Here is a 26,367-nt window from a genome sequence, read left to right on the forward strand (position 1 = left end):
CACAAGCTACATCAACTTTTATATTATATTCTGCACTCACCCACAGACATGACCTCATCCCGGATACTTTACCCACCACTGGCTTCAAAAGGCGGAGCGGACGCTTCTTGTCACTGGTAAGTTTTTAGTTTTTTTTGTTTTTTTTGTTTTAGGGCACAAACAGGAATCACACAACTTTTTTTTTTTTTATTTGCTCTTAGACATTGAAAAAGAAGTCTATTTAAGAAATCCTGCAAGACAAAGTGCAATCTTAAAGTCATTTGGCAAACTGATTCTGTCAGGAGAGCTTAGTTTCATTCTGCTTGCTGCAGAAGCATTTTTTTTCTTTATGCTCCTGTTCTTGTTCTCTTAATACATTTGGGAGGCCTGTCAAGGCCTATACACTCTCTAAATAGCTTTGCAGATTAAATTTTTAACTCTACTCTCCTCATGCAGATGTATATTTTTGACAAAGCCTTGCACTGGGATGTCAGCTTCTATCTTCCTCACCGGAGAGAAGTCATATACGTGGAAGCCTGGCTATAAACTTCACATTGCTTTAGTAAAACCTACTTCACAAATGCTGCTTTGTGTTTTCCCCAGCCTTGGTTAACTTCATTTACACAGCATCACCCAAACACCATCTCATCTTTTCCCTTTGGAAAATAAAAAAATAAAAAGGAAATATTATAAGTTCATGGTAGACGGTTTCTGAAAGTGTCCTGAATCTGAATGTAGACGTGAACATGTGCAATACAGTAATGGTACTGGGGGGAATAACCCCCCTTCTCCGGTCCACCCTAAGAGACAATTTAAAAATAGGAATGTCCTAGAAAAGTTATTTCTATCTACACATAATCTACATTTATAGAGGTAACAAACAACCATTTTCTTTGGTAAGGCCAGTACAGTGTTCAAAAAATGATCATCCAAGACATTTTTCAGTTTCAGTTCCAGTTCATAGAATCTGTCAGATTTATTTCAATTTGGATTCTTATTTGGATTCAGAAGTGCCACTCATTGTATGTACAGGTGCAGAGACACCTGTCAAAGAGAGGTGTCCCTGCTCCTGTGCAGTTCATTGAGCAGCTGGCCTGGGTAAAGAGCTCCAGACCCAGTGAATGTAGTACAGTGTACAGAGACAGGGTGCTGGTTTCTAAAACCCCAAGTGATCACTGTTGTTCACAGTGGAAAATGCATACATTACCCCAGAGTAATAATTGTAAGGAAGACATAGTGTTATATGCCAACCATTAAAATGAGAACCATTCTTTGTTATTGCCCCCCTGGCCTGGCTAGCAGATTAGGGTTCCCAGTAGAGTTCCACCTTCTATTATACTTTTATACACCTGACATCACAACCACTTTTTTTATGCCGGACTGTCCCCGCGTCTCCGGTGCTACAGGGATTTATGTAGAGGCATACTGCCTCTACATAAATCCCGTGCGCTCCGGTGCGCACAGCCGAAAACCTACACCAGCTGAGGACTGGAGTAGGTTTTTGGCGTATCTTTTGGCGGAACAGATGGTGAATTACTCTGAGTCCGCACCCTCCGTTCCGCCCCCTCCACACCCCCTCCCCGCCCCCCGGCGTACTCGGCGGAAAGTGCCGATTTGCGAATATTTTATTCGTAAATCGGCCATTTGCGAATAAAATAATGCGCAAATCGGCACTTTCCGCCGGAAATCATCCGTACGCCGGATAATACATGTCCCCCATACTGTCATGGCCAAAAGTTTTGAGAATTACACAAATTTTATATTTTCACATGATCTGCTGCCCTCTGGTTTTTATGTGTTTGTCAGATGTTTTTATCACATACAGAAATATAATTGCAATCATATTATGAGTAACAAAAGCTTATACTGACAGTTAGAATGAGTTAATGCAGCAAGTCAATATTTGCAGTGTTGACCCTTCTTTTTCAGGACCTCTACAATTCTCCCTGGCTGCTCTCAATCAACCTCTGGACCAAATCCTGACTGATAGCAGTCCATTCTTGCACAAGCAATGCTTGCATTTTGTCAGAACTTTTTTTAAACAGGTTTTTGTTTATCCACTAGTCTCTTGATGATTGACCACAAGTTCTCAATGGGATTAAGATCTGGGGAGTTTCCAGGCCATGGACCCAAAGTCTCTAAGTTTTGTTTCCTGAGCCATTTAATTATCACCTTTGCCTTATGGCAAGGTGCTCCATCATGCTGAAAAAGGCATTGTTGATCACCAAACTGCTTTTGGACGGTTGGGAGAAGTTGCTCTTGGAGGACATTCTGGTACCATTCTTTATTCATGGCTGTGTTTTTAGGCAAGACTGAGAGAGAGCCGATTCCCTTGGCTGAGAAGCAACCCCACACATGAATGGTTTCAGGATGCTTTACAGTTGGCATGAGACAAGACTGGTGGTAGCGATCACCTCGTCTTCTCCGAATAAGCTGTTTTCCAGATGTCCAAAAACAATCGGAAAGGGGATTCATCAGAGAAAACGATTTTACCCCAGTCCTCAGCAGTCCACTCCCTGTACCTTTTGCAGAATATCAGTCTGTCCCTGATGTTTTTTCTGGAGAGAAGTGGTTTCTTTGCTGCCCTCCTTGAGACCAGGCCAAGAGTCTCCACCTCACAGTGCCTGCAGATGCACTCACACCTGCTTGCTGCCATTCCTGAGCAAGCTCTGCACTGCTGGTAGCCCGATCCTGCAGCTGAAACACTTTTAAGAGATGGTCCTGGCGCCTGCTGGTCTTTATTGGGCGCTCTGGAGCCTTTTTGCCAATTATTGAACCTCTCTCCTTGAAGTTCTTGATGATGCGATAGATTGTTGACTGAGGTGCAATCTTTCTAGCTGCGATACTCTTCCCTGTTAGGCCATTTTTGTGCAGTGCAATGATGACTGCACGTGTTTCTTTAGAGATAACCATGGTTAACAGAAGAGAAACAATGATGACAAGCACCAGCCTCCTTTTAAAGTGTCCAATGGTGTCATTCTTACTTAACCCATGAAAGACAGAGCCAATTTCGATTTTTGCTTTTTCGTTTTTTCCTCATTGTGCTTAAAAGGCTATAGCAGTTGCATTTTTCCACCTATAGACCCACATGAGCCCTTAATTTTTGCAAAAGAACACTGCAGAGACACCATCACATGTCTCGACGTCAGTGAACTAGCCAGACCTTCCCTCCGGGAAGGAACAACCAAGCCAAAGCGTTCTCCAGTCAAGGAAACCACCTCAGCAAGGTATCCATCCACAGACAGCTGTTTCGGGGTTTTTGCCCCTCATCAGTGTGGAGTAGGTTTCTGGCTAGTGGGAGCAATGACTAGTAAGTGCATGCAAAAGGATGCTGGTTGACCTCAGGGAGATCAACCAAAACACCGCAGAGACACCATCACGTGTCTCAACGTCAGTGTATTCTAGAATATTGCCCCCTGGGAAATCGAATATGCAAAAGAACACTGCAGAGACACCATCACATGTCTCAACGTCAGTGAACTAGCCAGACCTTCCCTCCGGGAAGGAACAACCAAGCCAAAGCGTTCTCCAGTCAAGGAAACCACCTCAGCAAGGTATCCATCCACAGACAGCTGTTTCGGGGTTTTTGCCCCTCATCAGTGTGGAGTAGGTTTCTGGCTAGTGGGAGCAATGACTAGTAAGTGCATGCAAAAGGATGCTGGTTGACCTCAGGGAGATCAACCAAAACACCGCAGAGACACCATCACGTGTCTCAACGTCAGTGTATTCTAGAATATTGCCCCCTGGGAAATCGAATATGCAAAAGAACACTGCAGAGACACCATCACATGTCTCGACGTCAGTGAACTAGCCAGACCTTCCCTCCGGGAAGGAACAACCAAGCCAAAGCGTTCTCCAGTCAAGGAAACCACCTCAGCAAGGTATCCATCCACAGACAGCTGTTTCGGGGGTTTTGCCCCTCATCAGTGTGGAGTAGGTTTCTGGCTAGTGGGAGCAATGACTAGTAAGTGCATGCAAAAGGATGCTGGTTGACCTCAGGGAGATCAACCAAAACACCGCAGAGACACCATCACGTGTCTCAACGTCAGTGTATTCTAGAATATTGCCCCCTGGGAAATCGAATATGCAAAAGAACACTGCAGAGACACCATCACATGTCTCGACGTCAGTGAACTAGCCAGACCTTCCCTCCGGGAAGGAACAACCAAGCCAAAGCGTTCTCCAGTCAAGGAAACCACCTCAGCAAGGTATCCATCCACAGACAGCTGTTTCGGGGTTTTTGCCCCTCATCAGTGTGGAGTAGGTTTCTGGCTAGTGGGAGCAATGACTAGTAAGTGCATGCAAAAGGATGCTGGTTGACCTCAGGGAGATCAACCAAAACACCGCAGAGACACCATCACGTGTCTCAATGTCAGTGTATTCTAGAATATTGCCCCCTGGGAAATCGAATATGCAAAAGAACACTGCAGAGACACCATCACATGTCTCGACGTCAGTGAACTAGCCAGACCTTCCCTCCGGGAAGGAACAACCAAGCCAAAGCGTTCTCCAGTCAAGGAAACCACCTCAGCAAGGTATCCATCCACAGACAGCTGTTTCGGGGTTTTTGCCCCTCATCAGTGTGGAGTAGGTTTCTGGCTAGTGGGAGCAATGACTAGTAAGTGCATGCAAAAGGATGCTGGTTGACCTCAGGGAGATCAACCAAAACACCGCAGAGACACCATCACGTGTCTCAACGTCAGTGTATTCTAGAATATTGCCCCCTGGGAAATCGAATATGCAAAAGAACACTGCAGAGACACCATCACATGTCTCGACGTCAGTGAACTAGCCAGACCTTCCCTCCGGGAAGGAACAACCAAGCCAAAGCGTTCTCCAGTCAAGGAAACCACCTCAGCAAGGTATCCATCCACAGACAGCTGTTTCGGGGTTTTTGCCCCTCATCAGTGTGGAGTAGGTTTCTGGCTAGTGGGAGCAATGACTAGTAAGTGCATGCAAAAGGATGCTGGTTGACCTCAGGGAGATCAACCAAAACACCGCAGAGACACCATCACGTGTCTCAACGTCAGTGTATTCTAGAATATTGCCCCCTGGGAAATCGAATATGCAAAAGAACACTGCAGAGACACCATCACATGTCTCGACGTCAGTGAACTAGCCAGACCTTCCCTCCGGGAAGGAACAACCAAGCCAAAGCGTTCTCCAGTCAAGGAAACCACCTCAGCAAGGTATCCATCCACAGACAGCTGTTTCGGGGTTTTTGCCCCTCATCAGTATGGAGTAGGTTTCTGGCTAGTGGGAGCAATGACTAGTAAGTGCATGCAAAAGGATGCTGGTTGACCTCAGGGAGATCAACCAAAACACCGCAGAGACACCATCACGTGTCTCAACGTCAGTGTATTCTAGAATATTGCCCCCTGGGAAATCGAATATGCAAAAGAACACTGCAGAGACACCATCACATGTCTCGACGTCAGTGAACTAGCCAGACCTTCCCTCCGGGAAGGAACAACCAAGCCAAAGCGTTCTCCAGTCAAGGAAACCACCTCAGCAAGGTATCCATCCACAGACAGCTGTTTCGGGGTTTTTGCCCCTCATCAGTGTGGAGTAGGTTTCTGGCTAGTGGGAGCAATGACTAGTAAGTGCATGCAAAAGGATGCTGGTTGACCTCAGGGAGATCAACCAAAACACCGCAGAGACACCATCACGTGTCTCAACGTCAGTGTATTCTAGAATATTGCCCCCTGGGAAATCGAATATGCAAAAGAACACTGCAGAGACACCATCACATGTCTCGACGTCAGTGAACTAGCCAGACCTTCCCTCCGGGAAGGAACAACCAAGCCAAAGCGTTCTCCAGTCAAGGAAACCACCTCAGCAAGGTATCCATCCACAGACAGCTGTTTCGGGGTTTTAATTTTTGCGTCACTAATTGTACTTTGCAATGACAGGCTGAATTTTTGCATAAAGTACACTGCGAAACCAGAAAAAAAATCAAAGTGTGGTGAAATTGAAAAAAAAAACACATTTTGTTTATTTGGGGGAAATGTGTTTTATGCCATTCGCCCTGGGGTAAAACTGACTTGTTATATATGTTCCTCATGTCGTTACGATTACAACGATATGTAACATGTATAACTTTTCTTGTATCTGATGGCCTGTAAAAAATTCAAACCATTGTCAACAAATATATGTTCCTTAAAATCGCTCCATTCCCAGGCTTATAACGCTTTTATCCTTTGGTCTATGGGGCTGTATCAGGTGTCATTTTTTGCGCCATGATGTGTTCTTTCTATCGGTACTTTTTATTAATAATGACACTTTTTTTTTTTACTTTTACACTTATACTAGAAGCCCCCCTGGGGGACTTCTAGTATATACACTTCTGCAGCATAGATATGCTGCGGAGATCCATGAGATAGGCACTCGTTTACTTCCGGCCGCTGCAGCCTGATGTAAACGAGTGCCGAGCCGGGGACGGCGCCATCTTGGAGCGGTCCCCGGCCGGCTTCAGAAATGGAGATCGCTCCTCCGGGATAACATCCCGGAGGAGCGATCTCCTCCACTAGACACCAGGGATAAGCTAAATCCGGTAATCGGATGCAGCTGTCATGTTTGACAGCTGCATCTGATTACTGTATTAGCGGGCACGGCGATCGGACCATGCCCGTTAATACCTGTGGTCCCGGGCTACAAGCGGCACCCAGGACCGCCACGGTTCAGATCGGGGTTTGCCGCGCGGCGCCGCTCTGAACTCCCTTACCGGCAATAAGGCGTAAATATACGCCCTTTGTCGTTAAGGGGTTAATCATAACAGATTGATCTCCAGCCCTGTCCTCATCAAGACCCACACCTGTGTTAATGGAGCAATCACTGAAACGATGTCAGCTGGTCCTTTTAAGGCAGGGCTGCAATGATGTTGAAATGTGTTTTGGGGGATAAAGTTCATTTTCTAAGCAAATATTGACTTTGTAAGTAATTGCTGTTAAGCTGATCACTCTTTATAACATTCTGGAGTATATGCAAATTGTCATTTTAAAAACTGAAGCAGTAGGCTTTGTAAGAATTAATATTTGTATCATTATCAAAACTTTTGGCCATGGCTGTTCAGTATAAACAGCTCCTGACAGAATATTGCAAAATCCTATTTTTTTTCAACACTGGTCATTGCTACTCATCTTAGGATATGTTAGGCTGAGAAAAGAGCAAGGAAAGTCACGCCTGTATGTTTTTGTTCATTGGATAACCAAGGTATTCCAAGGCTAGTGGTACGTATACTACTTACCCAAAGGGCATGATGTGCAGAGGAAGGGTAGTTAACAAGTAAAAGGGTTTGTCTGGAGAGCAGAAGACAGCTGAAGCTTTCTGCTCCCCAGTGGTCACTTCCTGAAATTTCACATCAACCTTCGGAGACATGGAGGAACAGCGCCCAAACATCGCGTGTGGTATTACAAAGGCACAGATACTGGACATTACTTTCATCTTTAGACATTTTCTGCTCTGGGGACAACCCCTTAACATGGTGTAAAGTGAAACTGGCTCAGTTGCCCCTAGCAACCAATCAGATTCCACCTTTCATTCCTCACAGACTCTTTGGAAAATGAAAGGTGGAATCTGATTGGTTGCTAGGGGCAACTGAGCCAGTTTTACTTTACACCATGTTTGATAAATCTCCCCCTATGTCTATATGTCTCTGGCTTAATGGAGAACAGCTACTCCACGGCTAACAGCCCATATAGATGCTCAAAATCTATGGTAACCCAAAGTGAAAGATTGAAAGAGGTAGGTAGGTTGCAAGTTAATTCAGTGTACTTTAAAACATGGCAGGATCTCTCAGCTAAAGAGGTTGTTCAACAATGGGCGTTAAGCACATATCGGTAAGGATGTGCCATCAGCTTCTGGTGAGCGAGGAAGCAATCACCAAGGAAATGGCAATTGTGTTGGGAAAACTATATTGCCTGCCCAATACAGGCATAGGCCAACCACATGGTAACAAGAGGACTAGCATGAGACACAGGCTGGCATGGGACACAGCTATCCCAGCAACACCGCCACTAATTAGACCTTCACCTAGTGATATACCATCAACCATTGGGATTGCTGGTTGGTCCTTACTAACCGTACCCCGCCAACAATTTTAACCTAAATTAATTAGCTGACGATCTTGATCCGAAAAACTTTCCACATGCTTTCTCATTTACCAACATTTTATATATTTTTTTCTTCTTCTTTCGGGATAGAGCGCTGTTGATTTGTTAGATAATGAAAAGTAAATTGTTCCGGGGAAAGGTGCAATTATGCAGGCTATAATACACAAATAAATTGGCTTAATGTAACATTATAATGAAAACTGTGCAAAAATCCTCTACACAAGCACAATAAAATAATAAAAAGTAATAGAACAGGTAATAGATGTAAAATAAGTGCTAAAAAAACAAGTTCAAATCATTTTCATACCAGTCAAAAGCTACAGAAAAGGGCACATCCAATCACAATAAAACAGGAGAATGAAACACTTTTAAATAGTAATATAAATTTTTGCGGACACTTCATGTCCTATGATGTGGAATTGACATATAGGCTGATTTTCTTTCTTCTAATATAAGCCTGAGCTTTACAGTCCTAGTGAAACCATTTTATTGCCGGGGATATATTAGATATGGTTCATTTCTTTCTTCAATATGGCTCTAATTTTCCACTTCTGTGGCTTGACACAGACCCAAATACCAGAAGATGGTTCTCCGCTATAAACACTTTGGTTTTCTTTGATTGCTATACAATTTAGTCTGTGTGGTTCATTCTGTTAACTCTTTCAACTGTCGACAGTCAGGGACACGAAGAAAAACGACACCCAAGGCGGACGTCTTGATGTTTGTTATCTGAGGGATAATAGGCTATTTCTTTTGGAGTTTTCTTTACTTTCACTAGAATTCTAATAAAGAGGTAATATATCCATTAAATAATCTAAACAAGTACAGCAAGACCTCTCCTAAAGACCACCTCTTTGAGAAGACCAATTTATACAGATTATATTTTATGTAACAAATAGGTCTCCACATCCTCTGCATATTGGCCATTTTCTTTGATAATACCACTTTCAATTTACAATGGAATATGGGGTGCATTTCATGTTCTATATTAGGAGGTTTCACTCTTGGTAGAGTAAGAAGTCGAAAAAAAAAGTTAAAAAAAAAACATTTGGTTGTTATTGAGGGGTCCAGATTAAACTGACAGGCTGCTGTTATTGGGAATTCTTCAAGCTATATAATCAGATTATGTTATAAAAGGGGGTCCATACTACTAAGCTAGAGTTTTGTTACAGGGCGGTCCACGCTACACAGTCAGACTGCTGTTATAGGGAAGGTTCAGATTACACAGACAGATTGCTGCTATAGGGGGCTCCAGATTACACAGCCAGACTGCTGTTATAGGGGAGTGTTTAGACTACACAGCCAGTCTCCAGTTATATGGGAAGGTTCACACTACACAGCCAGACTGCTATTATAGGGGAAGGTTCAGACTCCACAGCCAGACTGCTATTATAGGGGAAGGTTCAGACTCCACAGCCAGACTGCTGTTATAGGGGGAGGTCCAGAATACACAGCCAGACTGCTATTATAGGGGAAGGTTTAGACTCCACAGCCAGACTGCTGTTATAGGAGAGAGTTCAGACTCCACAGCCAGACTGCTATTATAGGGGAAGGTTTAGACTCCACAGCCAGACTGCTGTTATAGGAGAGAGTTCAGACTACACAGCCAGACTGCTATTATAGGGGAAGGTTCAGACTCCACAGCCAGACTGCTGTTATAGGGGGAGGTCCAGAATACACAGCCAGACTGCTGTTATAGGGGAGTGTTCAGACTACACAGCCAGACTGCTATTATAGGGGAAGGTTCAGACTCCACAGCCAGACTGCTGTTATAGGAGAGTGTTCAGACTACACAGCCAGACTGCTATTATAGGGGAAGGTTCAGACTCCACAGTCAGACTGCTGTTATAGGGGAAGGTTCAGACTCCACAGTCAGACTGCTGTTATAGGGGAAGGTTCACACTACACAACCAGACTGCTGTTATAGGGGAGGGTTAACACTACACAGCCAGAATGCTATTATAGGGGGCGCTCCAGACTACACAGCCAGATTGCTGTTATAGGGGGAGGTCCAGACTACACAACCAGACTGCTGGTATAGGGGGCGTTCCAGACTACACAGCCAGAATGTGGTTATAGGGGGCGCTTCAGACTACACAGCCAGAATTCTGCTATAAGTAGCTCTAGACTAGACAACCAGACTGCTGTATAGGGGAAGTTCCAGACTACACAGCCAGACTGCTGTTTTAATATAAAAAATGGAGTCTGATATCTCTAGACATTAACACATGCCGTAGTATACATTTTATAGCCGGCTCTATAATGTCTTATTTCAAAACAAGCGAGGGTAAAGGTGTCAGACAGCCAGTCAGCCATTCCATCTCCTGGGATATAACATGTATATGGCGTTGCATGCAAATTTAGCTACAGATTGTGGTTGAGTATTTGCATTGGACTTTCCTTTATGCATTGCAAAGGGTGAGATATGTTCTTAAAATCCCCCTTTAAATGCAAAGAAAGGGTTAAGACTGCAGTGAAAAGGTGATCACCGATTATATAATCCCATAAAAATTAAAGTAGATAATTCCCGGGAATGCCCTTTTCACTTATTACTCCCGTCTACCCTTGTACTCGTTCAGCTTGGTCCTAGTCATCGCAGTTGTTGTTTTTTTTTTTTTTTAGCCGTAGCCAAGAAAATGCCAGGCTCGTTCGCACTCTCTCCTACTGCTTGATCTTTAGGGGAAGGAAAAAAAACCTTTCCCGTCTGCAGTGTTGTCACATCCGATATCCAGTTCCTTATGGCTGTGAGATTGTATCTGGGAGGGTCACTAGATCAGCCTCTGCCTCGGGGCTCCTCGCCTGAAGTACAAAAGACTCAACTCAACTCACGTTAGTCATCTAGGTGGCCTATCGGTGATGACGGACCGGCAGCTCAGTCTGTGGGCTAGCCGTGATAACTGCCTTGAAATGTTAAGTGCTTAATTAACGACCTTTCATATCAGTTATTGAGGGCTCCATCTCTTCTTGCCCAAGGCAGTGTACTTTACAGAGATCTCCCCGGAGTCACAACCAACTTTTATTACAGTGACATGCCGAAATGAAATAAATAAATAAAAATAATAATATTTAGCAGCCCGCGCCTTTATCGGAGTGTTTTTTTACTTTATTTTTTACCGTATTTACTTCTTCTTTCTGCTTGTTTATACACATAGAATGTGGCCGTATGGATCCGCAAAATAGTTTTAGATGGCACTTAACTCTTTTATGCAGTGCAGAATTTTACGTATTCTCACCAGTGCTTTTTTCAGATTTTTTTTTGTTTGTTTTATGTGTAATGGATACATTGGATGGTTATCATTTCTTTGGGCTTAAAATGAAGTAAACTTCTTTTTTTCCAGAATCTGATAAACAAGAAATCCAGCTTATTTTCAAGCACAGGATTGCTAGACTTGGATTGCAATTATTTTTAGTGTTAAGTGGACTTGACATACTGTTCAGGTTCAGCTATGTTCTCCGGACCCGAAAGCTCTGCATTTGACTCCTGACGGCTGGAGAATTGTGAAGCCACCCTAGGGCTGCGTTGAAAACAAGGATACAAATGATGGCTTTATCCATGTCTTCCAGGACTCACTAGGGTGGCATCCAACTTCTCCAGCCGCAGAGCATTTAGGTTTGGAGACGGTCACTAAACCTGAACAGTTTGGCAAGCTCAATACTACTTATTATCATAGACTGGTTTGAGACTTTTTTGTTCAGTATTGATTAGTATTTTTAGCTGAAACCAGGAGTGGAACCAACACAGAAAAAAAAGCTATTGACCAATACTGAACACAAACGAAGGTAAGTTAGTTGGTCTTGCCAAAAATATAGAATTTATACAATTTTTGTCTAATGTGTATGGAACACAGTACTGAGCAAAATTCTGAGCAAAACTCTACTTGTAAACCCAAGGTATGGTGGAAGAAGACCTCCCTACTCCCATGGGAGATTATATCAGAGTAAGGATGGATAGGGCATTTTGAATTTCCATGCTCAATCCTTTGGTTCTTTTCGAACACCTAAGATGTCCAGAAGCAGCTTACTCCCCTCTCTCAACTGAAAACACATGCATGCATGGCTGTACTATACTGTGGTGCACAGAGTGTATGGGTGCTCTACACATTGAAGTGAATCTTCATTTAAGTCATGATAACAGGATGGCTTTATGGCATGGGCTCAGGCACTGTTTCATACACAGCAGTTGTATTATAGGGCTGACAGTGTCAGGGATTGGAGATATCTCTGATCCCAGTCATTTACCTCAATAATGACTGCAGCATCTAAGTGGTTACAAACCATGTGGCAGCTTCCTTTGTCCTCCATTCATAGCCCACAATAACAGAATCTCTAGGTACCAAGCGGTTATGATGGTAGATGGGAGCCTAATGAATAGGCTGAATCCCTGAATTCCAGGCGGTCCCCGGGATGTCTCCTCCTTCCGCACGGACCGTGAAGGCCTCAGCAATCAAATGCGGAAGGTCCAGCTAGGTTTGCGTTCAATCGAACCTAGCTTTTTCCGATGTTCGATCAAGCCTACTAATGAAGACTGATGAAGGAGTCTACAGGCAGGTCTACAGTTCCTTTGAGTTTTCTTTTGGTCTCGATTAGATCATGTTTAGTACAACATAGTCTGAGAATTATAAAAGGGGGATTCAATCCAAATGACGTACAATCACTTGACAGCTGAGAATTTTTTATACTCCCCCCTTTTTTTAAAAAAATAAATAAAAATTGAAATTTTCCCCACAAGTAGCCAGGAGTTCTCTGTGGCTATAAGTGTCATGCTCATCTTCATGGGACGCTAATTGTATTTCAACAAGCGGCTAATGAATTGAGAGATGTGGTGGTAATTTATCCCCCCTGCCATCTCTGTTCTTCCACTTGTGCATTGGTAATAGAGAATTCTCGTCTGATGTTCAATATTCTGTTTGAAAATTTTATCAAATATATTCCCTCCGGCAAGAAGAATTGTTCGCAGGAATAGTTTGTGCCACCTTATTTTTTATTTTTTTTATATTTTTTTATATTAGTTATGGTGCATTGTATACAACGTCTGTTTTTCTGTGTAGCTTTGCCTGTGTATTTGAAGTTTTGGTTTCTTTTGAGTTTTATAAGGTGCATTGATTGCTTTATGTTACATACGCTTAAGATGCAATACCCTGGTGACTATGTCCTAAATTGATAGCAGCAAATCCCATGGGTTCACATAACAATAAGCCTTTTCTTTTACGATGTTATTGGAATTATTCTTTTACAGGATTAGAGTGGTGGGAACTTTGGATGCTATAGTTGGGAACTGGCTTTTGAGGTATTATGATGGGCAATTCTTGGGGGTACATTTACTGACCTGGAGACATCTATGGCTATCATTGGAGACACTGTGGCTGGCATGGGACATCCATAGTTGTTAGTGGCTGGAACTCTATGGTGAGTATTGTGATGAGCATGAAGGATGTGATGGGCCTTGCAATGGCCTAAAGTATCTGTGGCTATCTTTGGGGTCACCATGGCTGGAATGGGGCATTTGTAGCTGTCATTGGGGGCAATTAAAGTTGAAATTCATAGTGGGCATTGTGCTTCGCTTGATGATAACTTTGGCTGTTATGATGAACATTTGTCACTGGTAACTCTTGGTACATTTACTGGCCTGGGGACATTTGTGGCTGCCACAGGAGTCATGACGGTGGGCGTACAGCATCTGTATCTTTCAATGGTAGAAACTGTTGCTGGAACTCTTGGGGGAGTAATTTAGTTGGTACGTTGGGAACTATGGATTTCATGAGGGGCATATATGGCTGTGGATGTTATGACAGGCATCTGAGATGTTCATAAGTGGCATGTATGTCTATCTGGGAAACTCAGCAAAGGTGAAGGAGTCTTCATGCTGGTCTAGGCCAAATTAAAAATATAAAAATGTGAATGTGTACAGTGTGCATGAGACTTAGGGCAAGTTATGATTCTAGACCACTGGGTCCAGATCTCCAATTCGGCAGGTCTTGTAATGTGTTCCTGGTAGTAGTGGTTAGTACTTACCAAAAGTGGTCAAAGGGAGGACAGTTGGTGAACCAGCAACAAGATCATGGCCACCCAAGGATTATTAGTGCCTGGGTAAAGACTAGCATGTATGGTACAATCCTATATTGAGCTACAGCTGAGCAAATTGCTGAAAAAGTTCCTGCCATCCACAAATTTATGGGGTTATGTAACTTAGCACCCATGATGACCTCTCTCCGCCATTTAAAGCACCTATAATGAGCATTTCAGTTTCAGAACTAGACCATTGAGCAATAGAAGGTGAAGGCATGGTCTGATGGATTATATTCTTTATCATGTGGATGGCCAGGTGTGTGTGTGTCACTTACCTGGAGACGAGACTATGGGAAGAAGAGAACTTGGCAGGAGCAATGTGATGAGCAATGTTCAGCCGGAAACCTTGTACCACCTACCTAACCATTGCACACACCAACTCCACCACCACCCTTCATGGCAGCAGGACTTCCTAATGGCAGCAGTGACCAGGATAATGCCCCAGGGCCACACTGCAGACGTTGTTCAGAAATGAGGAACATGATAAACAAATCAACATGGTAACTCAGCCTCTAGATTCTCCAGATCTCAATCAAATTGATCATCTGCGGGATGCGCTGGAGAGCCATATCTGATTCAAGGAGGCTGCACCTTATAACTAATGGGATTTAGAGGATCTGCTGTTAATATCTTGGTGTAGATTACACAGGTAAATGTCCAGGCCTTGATGGGTCCGAGCTGCGACCTACATAATATTAGCCAAGTGGTTTTGTTGCTATGGTTGATCAGTGTATATAGTATGCATGAATGTATCCAAATATTTTCATACAATGTCCAACAAAGTTTGCAAGCAGTGTTCACATGATACTGGCATTCAGTGCTCAAATAATACCACTTTACTGTACAATGTCTGATAAATACTACTATACTTTGCCCAACTAGCATTGCCATATATTTCTCACATAATTTTGCCATTTGGTGCATGTAAATGAAGTTCCTGGAGTCAAAGGGGAGTCAAGGAGTCCCTGTGCATTAATCTCTCCTCCTGCTGCAAGCATGCCTCCTGCCTGGTGATTGACAGGTGGTGTCACAGCAGGGAGGGTCATCAATCATTAGACAGGAGGCGTACTTGCAGCAGGGGAAGAGATGAATGATGGAGGACAGAGGAGTATTAGGAAACTATAATACAATGTTACCAGATACTCTCTGTTAGTCTGCCATTAGAAGAAATAATCTAGCATGGTAAAATACAACACTCTAAGCATACTTTCCTCTGATATCCACTGTTGGGGAAGAGTTAGGACACTTCCATACACATTAGGTACTGTACGTGGTCTTGGCAGAATCATCTGGTTTAGTTACTTACATGTGATGAGTATAGGTACCTTTGAGCCTCCCTTAACAGTTAAGGTACTGAAACATACATGATACTGTAGCTCCCAACAGTTATCTCTCCCAATCCCTCCACACATTTAAATGCTTGGCTTGGCTGAGCGTTTATGAGTTCCGAATGGAGAGAGGATGAATAAGCCGCTGCCATACAGCTCTACTTGTGGCTTATTTCTTTGAGAGCATGACAGGAAGATGACATCCAATAGGCCCGTTCCCCCGACACCATTTGTCTGGAGGAGTCGGGAGGCTCTCGTACACTTTGAACAATTACCTAGCCCTGAAAAATTGGTGGATCAGGCTGTCTTTTGCCAACGTGTATGTAGGTCTTAAAATGTACCTGTCATTAAAAAAAAATAAGTTTTTACACTGATGAGACCCCCACTGATGAGGAGAACGAGCGGGGAGAAAAATGTGTAGCTCTCTCTAGCAGCACCATGGATTTATAATGGAGCCTCTTAGATGGAGATCAATTTGTTATGCTGATCATTGGGTCTCTCAACAGTGAGAGTCAGACCCATCAAAATTGTTGATATGTCCCTGTGACAGTGCCCACTTACCCTCAAGAGAAGGGTCTTCACTAGACATGAGCGAAACTTGAGCATACTTGAGTGCGATCATTCCGCATTTGAATACCAGTGGCTGAAGAATCTGGATGCCGGGAAAACACAGTATTCGAGCATGCTTGAGTTGTACTCATCTCTAGTCTTCACCTTACTACCTTGGGCTTATAGTCCATGATATATAATAGGACAATGGAAGGCTACAGTATATCTAGCTTCATGTATTATTCACATTCTTCCAGTTGACCCATAAAATTTCATGACCTCAGTGCTTAATTGTTAAGAAGCCTCCCCCCCCCCAACTTCATGTGCCTCCATACTAGTATCCCCTTATCTGCTTCCTCAGCACCCCGATACCTAAGCCCCAAGATGTCTCCATCCATTCTACAATCCCCGCTACATCACATCACATATAACTCTATGGCACACTAGAAAATAATCCATCCTGACAGCGCCATTACCTAATATTGCCCCTCCCCTCCCCTAATCTACATATGCAAATGATTGACCTTTGCAGGCTGATTAGCTCAGTGTCGGCTATTCCCTTAAGACGTCCTGTCGTTGACATGTTCAGGGCTATCAAAGAGCAAGCAAACTTTGTGGATTCAGCTGCTCGGCTTCATGGTTCTATTTTTTTTTTTGTAAGCAAAACGAGTCCTGCAAAACAGCGCTAATGTTGTTTTTCACATTATTTCCCATGCTCCCTTAACTGTGCTGATGACTGCGGAGACTTCAGGATACTTTTCCTCCTATCACTTCACAGGCTGGAAGGTGACAGCTTCACCAGGGACTAATGCAGTCCGACATAATTGAATGTGGCCCCGAGCTAAGCAGCTGCCTGCAGCCACTCTTGATTGTAGCTGTCATCAGGTAGTGCCTGGTGCATTAAAATACATTCCAGCGGAGTGCTGCCGGAGCATGGATCTCTATAATTATAGATTATTTATTCGGTGACTACTACAACAATGTCTGTATCATGCTGTTTAATAGCCCCAAACTGCTGGACAACATTAGATTGAATCCAATAAAGCCGTACATTCCGGTGGCAGCGGCGGCGACGGCACCATTTGTAATTTTACGGAAGATCTTGTTTTATGGCCTGCCAAAGTAAATAAATGTAATTAGAGTTTAGTCGTCCTGGCTGGTAGGATGGAGAGAGGGGGGGGATCTGGGTGAATTGTACATTGTATGGTAATGCCGCATTGTCCCCGCTGTTTGAAAAAGGTAAAATAAAAAAATAGGCAATTTTTTAAAAAAGATTTAAGTCGAAACGGTTGGGAGGCTGACGATTTAATTACGGGGAGCGGCTGATGTGGTTATTATATATGGAGAGTGAAAGGTAGAGGGAGCCGAGCGATGCCACGAGCGCAGCAGTGGAATGCGCTCAATGAGGATTTCTTCTATCCTCTTATGTTATAATCTTCTACTTTTTGGAATTTTTGGATCAACCCAGAAACCAATGATGGGGAAGTATGGTGGGGCAGGCAGGAGGATTGCTTTGACCTGTTGTACGAGGGGTAATGCACTCTGCACTGTACAGTATAAGGCTATGTTCACACATAGTAAGACACCGGCCATTGTCAGGGAAGATCATCCCAGCTACCTAGTCATCACGGCCGCTGTTGCAAATCCGCAACAACGGCCATGATTATTATGAAACTTACATAGTGAGAACATGGTCTAATAATGTCTATGTCTAATGTTCTGTGAAAATGTGCCGGGTGTAAAACATTAGAATATACACTGCACCTGCTGCAGAACTTCAGACCTACCTTCAGATCGAGCTGCGACCTACATAATATTAGCCAAGTGGTTTTGTTGCTATGGTTGATCAGTGTATATAGTATGCATGAATGTATCCAAATATTTTCATACAATGTCCAACAAAGTTTGCAAGCAGTGTTCACATGATACTGGCATTCAGTGCTCAAATAATACCACTTTACTGTACAATGTCTGATAAATACTACTATACTTTGTCCAACTAGCATTGCCATATATTTCTCACATAATTTTGCCATTTGGTGCATGTAAATGAAGTTCCTGGAGTCAAAGGGGAGTCAAGGAGTCCCTGTGCATTAATCTCTCCTCCTGCTGCAAGCATGCCTCCTGCAAGTGCTGGCACCTGCTGCAGAACTTCAGAACATACACTGCATCTGCTGCAGAACTCCAGAATATACACTGCACCTGCTGCAGAACATCAACAAAAAATACACTGCATCTGCTGCAAAACTTCAAAATATACACTGCGCCTGCTGCAGAACTTCAGAATATACACGGCACCTACTGCAGAACTTCAGAATATACATTGCACCTGCTGCAGAACATTAAAATATACACTGCACCTGCTGCAGAACATCAGAATATACACGGCACCTGCTGCAAAACTTCAAAATATACACTGCGCCTGCTGCAGAACTTCAGAATATACACGGCACCTACTGCAGAACTTCAGAATATACATTGCACCTGCTGCAGAACATTAAAAAATACACTGCATCTGCTGCAAAACTTCAGAATATACACTGCATCTGCTGCAGAACTCCAGAATATACACTGCACCTGCTGCAGAACTCCAAAATATACACTGCACCTGCTGCAGAACATCAGAATATACATGGCACCTGCTGTAGAACTTCATAATACACACTGCACATGCTGCAGAAATTCAAAATATACACTGCACCTGCTACAGAACTTCCGGATATACACGGCACTTACTGCAGAACTTTAGAGCATACACTGCACCTACTGCAGAACTTCAGAAAATACACTGCATCTGCTGCAGAACATCAGAATATACACGGCACCTGCTGCAGCACATCAGTGACAGTAAAACTTTAATATATTTCCATATCCTGCAGAACCACAGATCACACATTACCAATGGTGTAGCTACCATGAGGCAGACAATGCAGCTGTTATGGGGACAGTGTGCAAAGGGGTGCCCAGGCAAAGTGTGGTCTGCCTCCATGGCACTAACTACTGACCACAGAGCATTGCCCAAAACCACCCCCCGCCAGACAGTGGACAACCAGCACTCCCCTCTGCAGCACAGCAGCCGCCAGCACCCAACCCTGCTGCCCGCTGAACAGCGGACCACTAGCACTTCCCCTCTGCTGCACAGCACAGTGGCCGCTGGCACCCAGCAACAACAAACCCCACCCCCACCCCCGACCATAGAGCTGCACAGCACCCCTGCCACTAGCACAAGCCTCCCCTCTGCCCAATGAACCATGGAGCCACAAAGGGTCTCCAAGCCCCCACTGCATACCCCCTCAGAACACAGTACCACACAGCACCCCCTCTCCCCCACACACATGTAATCCCTCTCCCTCCTGGGCCACCCAGAACCCCTCCCCCCCCCTCGGGCCACACAATCCTCCAGGACATCGGACCACAGAGTCACAGAGCACAGCGGCACCCCTCCATTCTTGCCCTCATTCCCCCCTGGACCATAAAGAGAATGAAGTAATGGGTGCCCGCACAGGATTCATGGGGCCCTGTACAGTTGTTATTTTTTTTTGGGGGGGGTGCTATGAGGCCCCATGAATCCAAGCTACGTTCATGTACATTATACTTGTGGAGTATAAGGGTTTCTGTAGACTACCAGTGACTGGCTTCACATACGATATCATGCAGTCTCCTACAATGATTTTAGAGGCCACTCTCTTTCCCACCATCATTTTATTCTCCGAGCTTTGTTGCAGTGCAGCTGGATGAGCCGTAGAGTAGACAGGAAGGGTCAGCTTATTATTGGGCTTAGTGGTCAGAATAGAAACTGCAAAGATTACAGAATAAAAAACATAGTAACACAGAAACATTTGTGTAACAAAGTGGTAGCCCATTTTAAGATGATATTTACAGTTTACTCCCTATGATTAATCTACATCTATGCTTCATCACATCACAGCTATGATCTGGCTCTCCAGCTGATCATCATTATCTACAATAAACATATTTTTCCTTATTTTGCAGTTGTATTTTGGTTTCTTTTTACTGTGTGTGAACATAGCCCTAAAGGAGTACTCCTGAGGGGAAAAAATGTTTGAAATTAACTTATGCAGATTTGTAAATTACTTCCAGTTCTTATCAACTGCTGTATGTCCTGCAGGAAGACTTCTTTCCAGTCTGACACAGTGCTCTCTGCTGCCACCTCTGTCCATGTCAGGAACTGTCCAAAGCAGCTACAAATCCACACAGAAATTACCTCCTGCTCTGGACAGTTCCTGTCATGGACAGAGGTGACAGCAGAGAGTATCAAGTCAGACTGGTAGGACATACAGCTGCAGGACATACAGCAGCTGATAATTACTGGAAGGCAAGAGATTTTTAAACAGAAGTAGTTTACAAATCTGTATATTTTTTGGGCACCAGTTTTTTTAAAAGCTTTTTATTTTCTTTGATCCCTTTAAGATTAAACCGCAGTGGCCATATTATCATGATCTCATCAACTACATTCTCATGCCAAAATATTTTACAAACAACAGTGACACTTCAAAGTAACAAATCTACTATGTGTTACCCTAAGGTTATGTTCACACGGGGCAGATAATCTAAAGGATCCGCCACAGCAAAAAAATCCACAGCAATTTTACAACTGATCTCCAATTGATTGATTAATTTGTTTATTTTTGGTGCAAATCACTGCAGATTTTCTGTTCCACTGCAGAATTTATTTATTTATTTATTTATTTTGCCTAAACTATTACTCAACAGCCAGTAGAAGACTTAAATGGAATAAGAAATATAAATAGCACACAGGGGTGATAATACAGGGCCTCATAACTGGGAGTGGTGTAAGTCCCTTGCTTATTATTGTGCAGGTATGTATAGAGAGGAGAGCAGTAGACAGTGCAGGTGGGAGAGAATTATTCTGTGCAAAGTGAGAGTGGGTTCACACTGAGGAATCCAGGCAAATAACCCGCCACGAGTTTGGTTGTTCACCTCCGCTCGCGCCCATGCCATAGACTCTATTCTATGGTTGGGAGAATTCCAACGTCCGCTGAAAGAATTGACATGTCAATTCTCTCAGCGGATGACAGAATCCATCCGACCATAGAACAGAGTCTTTGGCACGGGCAGAGATGCGCACAGGGGCAAGCAACGGAATCCACAGCGGGTCATCCGCCCGGATTCCGTAGTCTGAATGCACCCTAAGTGAGGGATCTGAAGTGGTGGGAAACATGAAGTCAGAACCTGACTAATGGTCCACTGACTGCAATGACATTGTTATCCTCTCAGACTACAAGAAATTAAGTGATGTTATGTTTCCTCTCAAAGGGCATGGAAAAAAATGTTCCTCAGAGAGAAGCTCCTCACAGGAACCAAGCTCCATCCCATACAGATCCCGAGCAGTTACTGACTCCTCACAGACAAATATCACTTGTCCTCTGTTTCTACAGCTCAGGAGTCTCAGAAAACCTGTAAAGAAAGTGAAAATGTTGTCTGAATACCCCAGCAAATAATGGGTGAGGAGGGATATGTCCAAAACATGGCCTCCATTTTGGATCACAGGCAAATTTTTCCTATGGGACAGTGGTCATTTAGCATATCAAAGAAGACCAGAGTTGTCTCCAAAATCAATAGCCGCAATGAGATTTGGAATATCTCTTCAAAGGTTATCAACACAGAAAGTTGCAACAAACGGGAACTTTCCCTGTGATGCACATTTAACGTGTTCCGTGCGCTGCCCATGGTGCTGAACCCAGAGCTGAACGTCAATAATATCTGAACCACAAGATATATTGTGGACAATTCTGTTCTTCTCTGATATGCTAAATGACCTTCTCATTGGAAAAACTTGCCCTTGATCCAATATAGCATCTTTCAAGATGGTGGCCATGGTCCAGACATAGCTGAAAGATAGGCCCCCTCCCCCTATTACCCGATGAGGTATTATATATGTGTAACGATCTTGGCCCATAGAAAGCGATGGAGTAAGCTGCATTAGGGAGTGGAGTCTAAGGGGCTACTGTTCTTCACCAGAGCCAGCTTGTGGCAGTGTGGTATCCCACCACAGGTGTTTCATGTTTCACGTCTGTGGTAAAAAGCATCTAACTATCAAGCTAAGTGGTGATGCAGGTAGTTTATTATTTTGCCACTAGATATCAGTGTTTTTTATGTGAACTCTTTTCTATTGCAGAGCTGAAGTAAGCAAAGGGTTACTGCTCCTTATGTATTATATACTTTTATTGACCGATAGAGATACTCTTCTTTTCTGACCTATCCTTTCTTTGCACACATTCTTTTCCACCACTCTAAGGGTCTTTTACACATCCCTGTAGGAAGTAGTCACTTAGTGGGAGGGAGTGTAGGGTCAGTGCTACCCAGATTTTCGTGGGAAGAGAACACACAGAGCGGACACCCCTGCTGTAGCCAAGCCAGGGCCTGGCTCTGCCAGGACCCCTGTCCAGGACAGTCCAGTTGCGTTAGTGAGTGAGTCAAGACATGTGTATAAAGCAACCAGAGACACTCAGTTTTCCCCCCAGTCTATCAACTATTTCCACTATGCAGTGCTAGACACTACAAGAGGGAGAAATGTCGGGAATAACCACAGCCCATGCCTAGAACCACTCTGCAAAGTGCAGGGCAGTATCCTGACATACAGAGGAATTAGCCTGGATAGAGCAAAAACACCAGAAGGCCTACATAGTCTATCTCGCAATGCAGGTGACATTGAGACACTCTCGGACACTTAGCTTTGCCCAGGTAACCACGGCTGCGGCTTGTATCCTCCTAGTAGGACGAGTACCTCGACACTGTACAGCAGAAGGTGGTAAGACATTAGTCTAAACACAGATACAAGTATCTCTCTAATTCTCAAGTATTTCTCCTAAGTTCCAACAGTGCTCAGTACTACATTGGGTTGGGACTCCCTTGACAAACTCCTCTCCTCTATGCTGCTCCACTCAACTCCAAACTCTACAAGCACCGCTACAACTACCTCTACTATATTCAGCACTTTCAAGTATCTCTGCAGCACAGACCCAGTTGAGCACTTAGGTCTGTAACAAGATTATTTATCTACTGCCAAAGTGTTCTGTATTCTCAAAAGACTGCACAGTAAAGCTGTTCTATTTATTCACTGGGACTCAGTCATCTCTTCTTCTGCACCAGCACAATTGCCGCACATCTTGAGTCATTTTTCCCCTTTCTGTGGGTGGCGGTACCGATAGTCCGGGTGGTTCGATTGCCACTCAGGTACCAACATCACACCTGTGAGCTGGACTAGCACTGGCGTCACGACATTACCATCCTTGGCTGAGCTGTATCATACCACTGATACCATAATACTCCTAGTGGTACACCACAGCAGCAGGTTACTCCCAGGTCGCTACCCCTAGTTTAACTTGCTTGCAGTAGCGGGTGAGGGTCAGCAAGAGGCAACATTGGCGGGACAGAAGCAGGGAATGGACAACGTAGACTAAACATGGGCAGGAAACAATGGCAGGAAACACAGGCAGGATATGCGGACAGGATACACAGAGACACAGCTGGAACCAAAGAACTTAGGGAAAGCAAACAGAGGCTCCAACAAGGGAGCCATGATGAACTAGGTATTTATATACACGTGTTGCATACTGCAACCAATTAAAGGATATGTGTCATCAGAAAGTTACATTGTTTAAGTCAAGTTTTAATGATAAAAAAAATATATATATTTTTTTACGTTTTTTCTAGTTTTTGGTTTTACTGTCTATTTTAGAAAGTAATCCTCAGATCTCACAATTTTCATTCTCACCACTGGTGCTAAAACTAAGCCAATACTTCCTGTTGTGTCTGTGGCGATAAGAGGATGCTGCGGTAAAGTGATCTGTACAGCATTGCAGTGACCTGTGACACCAGTAGACAATAGCAGCTCCCTGTAGAATGACCTTTTCACAGGTCACAGTACGCTCAGTAATGTTTCACATTCGCTTCAAGAGAATAGAGTCTGTCTATAGTCGTCTATGACCATTAAGGCTTGCTGTAAAGCATGTCACTAAATACTGTACAAAAAGTTAAATAAAAAGAACTATTGTCATAAAATATACTCTTACTCTAATCGGTAAAAGAAAATTTAGGTGATACATTCCCTTTAAGGGCACACTAGCCCTAGAAGGGGCGCACACGCCAGAAAGGCAGACAAGGAGTGGGGACTCGTAAGGTGCTCCAAAAAGGGACTGAGGTACAAGAGGGACAAAGCCTTGGCATGTGGCCTGTGGAATCAGCAGAGGAGGAGCGGGGGTGGCAGTGGCCCAGGGTACAGGTCGCCATTGCAGAGATGACAATATGTCAATTTCCTTTTCGATTTTGAAATAAAAGTCTGTCCTGAGAGGTTTGACCCACCCTGCACTCCATACTATTCTGCTCACTAGCAGTCGGAAGCTTCTGTATGTTCACAGAGTATTTTGAGTCAGCTAAACAGCTTTAAATTTAAAAAAAATAGTCTGTGACCATAAAAAAAGGCTGAAATCCTGAGACCTACTTTGTTTGTTACAGATGCATCCAGCCTGTGAGCTATACACAACTTTGTGCAGTCTATACTTACATTTACATGTAGCTGTTAAGGTGCCGTTAAAGCTCTATCTTAAAGGTGCATACAGTTCTTCACACACCAAAAAAAAAATGAAAAATACGGCCGTAATATTTAAGGTAGATATACGACTATATTTTCAATATATTAATGGACTCCATTGAAGTCAAGGGGAAATTGGCCGGTGGTGTACGCACTATAGTGTATAGAATAATGGCTGTAATTCATTATGACTGTCCATATAATGAACACGCTCATATGAAAAAAAAAAAAAAAAGCTGCTTTTTTTTTTACCCATTCACACATTTCATCAAAATAAAGGCTGTATTTTGTTTTTAGTTTTTTTTTTTACGTGTTTCTACAACCTATGGGTCTCCAGGTCTTACCGTCTTGCCTTAAAAATAAAATACCCTCCTAAAATAAGGCACCCCAACTACCCTAACAACTAGTCTAAAGTGATGGCATCCCCCCGAAAATAAGGTACCCCTACCCTAAACTAGGGCACCTCCCAAAAGTAAGGCTGTCCACTGCCACCTGCCGCCACCCAAGACTCACCTAATCCCCTCATGGACCCTCACAGCCAGTGCCGCAGACATACTGGTCCTTGGCCCCCATGTTCTCCGCACATCCCGACGCATGCCTGGCGCATGTCCCGCTGCTAATGCACTCTTGGTCCCAATGCTAATACGCTCCTGCTTCAGCAAGGATGTTGGTGAGTATTTTGGGGAGGTCCAGGGAGGATGTCTTATTTCTCTGCCCCCCCCCCCCCCCCCAACTGGGGGTGGGCTGGGGGGAGAGAAATAAGACACCCCTTGAAAATAAAATACATAGTGCCTGTTTTGGAGCAAAAAAATAATAAAAAAAAAAAAATAAGGCACTGTCTTATTTTCAGGGAAACCTGGTAGAAAACTATAACCCCCATCATGCCCGGCAGTACCCAGCTGTCAGGGCATGATGGGAGTTGTAGTTTTGCAACACATTGGGGAACTGGTCTGGACACCGCTGTTTGAGGTCTAGAGTCTGCACTGACAGCAAGCAGAGATCCACACAGAGAACCACACAGTATAATAGAAAGTTCCAGAACTTCAAAAAAAAATCTTTATGGAGATAAAATCTCAAAATTCCTATTAGTGAAGAAGAATCTGGATGGATTTTTGAGACTCCGCATGTGATTGTCAACCAGACACAGCGCAGGAGATGCTGAGGGTATCAATGGATATTTCCAGCTCATGACAGATCCCTGATTCTATACCAGAACCTTCAGTTTGTAAAACACATATAAAACAGATAAAGAGAATTCCTAATACATTGTATACACTGCATATACCTGCACTGCCTGACTAACCCCCACTGAGATAAATGTGAGACTAGGAACCATTCCCACTGTATTATACTCAGCACCAAACACCCCAATACAGGACCAAGACAAAAATCTACCGACAGCTGGATTGTTTAACATTTGCTCCCCCTTGTGGCCAAGATGTATATGACAACAGCTGCTGCAGACCTTCATTTTTTTAAAAGAAAATATATTACAAATGTTCAAAATATACAAACATTAAGGAGGTGATTTTACATTCAGCATATTTTTTTTTTGTTTTTCATTAGACTGAGGTTATATTTGTTATTTTTATAGTGGATTATATAATTGTAAATATAATAGGTGGGACAGCAGGCACCTAGCTCAACTATCATCTTTTAGTGATGCAAATTATTTATTTTTAGATAGCTAGGAGATAGATAGATAGATAGATAGATAGATAGGAGATAGATAGATAGATAGATAGATAGATAGATAGAT

The 26,367-nt window shown here is 43.5% G+C and overlaps 1 protein-coding gene across 1 annotated transcript in view; it reads right to left on the reverse strand.

Moving 5' to 3' along the window:
* The window catches only part of LOC138796053 (cysteine-rich venom protein-like), a 427,653-nt gene extending 404,986 nt beyond the window's left edge, over positions 1–22,667 (reverse strand). The window contains exon 1 of the mRNA XM_069975948.1: positions 22,664–22,667. The gene's annotated coding sequence lies outside the window, so the exon portion shown is untranslated. The remainder of the gene's footprint in view (positions 1–22,663) is intronic.
* Positions 22,668–26,367: the final 3,700 nt, after the last annotated feature.

The sequence above is a fragment of the Dendropsophus ebraccatus genome, chromosome 6 (genome assembly GCF_027789765.1).
Source record: "Dendropsophus ebraccatus isolate aDenEbr1 chromosome 6, aDenEbr1.pat, whole genome shotgun sequence".
Lineage (NCBI taxonomy): Eukaryota > Metazoa > Chordata > Amphibia > Anura > Hylidae > Dendropsophus > Dendropsophus ebraccatus.